The sequence below is a fragment of the Pygoscelis adeliae genome, unplaced genomic scaffold, assembly GCF_000699105.1.
Source record: "Pygoscelis adeliae isolate BGI_AS28 unplaced genomic scaffold, ASM69910v1 Scaffold419, whole genome shotgun sequence".
In the NCBI taxonomy this organism is placed as follows: Eukaryota; Metazoa; Chordata; class Aves; order Sphenisciformes; family Spheniscidae; genus Pygoscelis; species Pygoscelis adeliae.
This window is the reverse complement of record NW_008825502.1, coordinates 212,356-214,497: the sequence shown is the minus strand read 5'-3', so window position 1 is coordinate 214,497 and position 2,142 is coordinate 212,356.

Genomic DNA, 2,142 nt, shown 5'->3' with positions numbered 1-2,142 from the left:
CCTAATTTAAATGTGTAAAATAATTAGCTTCTAAGAGAAGTTGTAGATAAGTTACAGTTAACGGGTCGATATGAAAGATACGGTGCCCTACTTTCAGTAGCGTCTTCGGTGCAGTTTTAGTCCTCCTGTCATTGGTTGCCACGCTGCACGTAGGAAGGACAGAGAATATGGGGCAAGAGGACGGAGCCAAGGTAGTCCTTGAGCTGCCTGTTCAGCTGCCAGCTCAGAACAGCCATCCAGCGCTGCTCCGACTTCCACCCTGCAATGACTTTTCCGAGCGTACACCAATACACTGTGAAAACACAGACCTTCCCCATTGCTTCTAGCATTGGTTCGGCTTTCTTGGTGCCAGAAATCTTCTGTGCTGACAGCTGCTGCCATCGTTTCAAACAGAGCGTTGCCTTAGTGTGCTCGGAATATACCTGTCTGATGTTACACTTAAAATTACCGGCAGCAAACCATAACCCCAGACACAGGGGCGATAGTAGCGGGGACGCTGGAGACGAGGAATTACACCTGTCTCAGTAAAGCTCCCTTCTGTAAATACGTTACAAAAAAGGGTGGAGGTAAAATGCTGAAAGCGGCGTGTGAGAAGTGGTGTTACTGCTAGTGTTTAGGCTCCGGTATTGAACTCTGCTATGAATATTGCTAAGTTAGGAATGCTACTTCCACCTTTTATTGTAAAATTACTAGTACAGAGCTTACTATTTTGGTGCAAGTTCTGAAGTTATTAACCCACAGAGAAATTAATGTGCAGAACTGTCTGGGATTAACAAAATCTCTCTTGGGAAGGTTTCCTATTAAGGCGTCCTGATAAGTAAGGAGCATAAAGGGGGCTGGGATCATCCAGCAGCGACATAACTCGGCACCACTGAGTCTGCTCATGGGAAGCTTCGTGTTAGAGCAGTGGCATGTTTTAAGGCAAAACTGAGGCACTTGTGGGAACTGAGCGAGGAGTGTTGGTGTTCGGTCGGGATTTGAGTGTACTGGTAGGGGTGTCTGGGGAGAAATGCGGAAATAGTTTCCCGCCAAAGCCAAGCTTCGGGTTCTTTACGAGGCATGTTTGTATGAGAAGCTTGCATGGTTATTATCTTCTCTAAAAACTGTGTAAAACCTGTTTACGAGCTTCAAAGCTACTGACTTAAAGCCCAGAATAACTGCACCCTGCCCAGTAGAATTGCTACTGGCCAATTCTGATTGTTTTCACAAACACAGTAGTATAGGCAGTGCTCACGGGCGGGCCCCCACCCTTGTCCTTCTTTCGTGTGGAAGTTCTGGGCTGGATGCACACTGGGCTTTGCCTGCGGAACAGAACGCGAGCAGCGCCCGGAGCAGCTGCCGTTTGCAAAACCTCTGCTGCAGACCTGTTGGCTATAATGCTGAAAAGAAGCAGGCATGAAAAGATCCGTCCCTGGTCTGGCCGCCTGTTGTCTTCATGAGGCCAGGCTACCCGTGCATCTCCACCCTCATGATTAAAAATGCGTCTCATTCCGAGACTGACCTGTTCCGCCTCTGCGTCCAGCCCTTGGAGCTTGTTACGCCCGTGCTGGCTAAACTGAAAAGCACTCTTGTATAAAATTTCTTTTTACCAGGAAGTTTTTTATGGTTATGATCACGTCACTTTTCTTTGATGAACAGATGAAGCACTTTTATTCTTTCAATACAGAGCGTGTTTTGTTCTCTCCCGTGGCTCTCCCATGAGGCCTCTCCAGTTGTTCAGCATCCTGGAGGTGTGGGCATGAGACCTGGGCAGAGGGTTCCCCGGGGAGCAGTGGGTTCCCCGGGGAGCAGAGGCTTCTCTTGTCCCCTCTCCTCCCGCTCCCGCTCCGTGCCCGGGTATCGCAGCTGAGCGCTGCATTAGCTCCTCTGGCCACAGCGGCACGCTGGGAGTGGCCGATTGCTAATTATCCACTCCGCTTCCCCAAGCCTTTTCAGCCTCCCTTCTTCCCAGGGTATTTTCCCATTTCATAAAAAAGTATTCATGGTTTATGTTAATTTTCTACTTGTATAAATGACTTCATAAAAGACAGAACAACAAAGAGCGCCCTGTTTCCGATAGATGTCTAGACTAAGATAACACGATTTTTGTTTTCACGGGTAGTCAGCGCCCATTAAAATCCCAGCGCAGCGCTGTAACCCAGC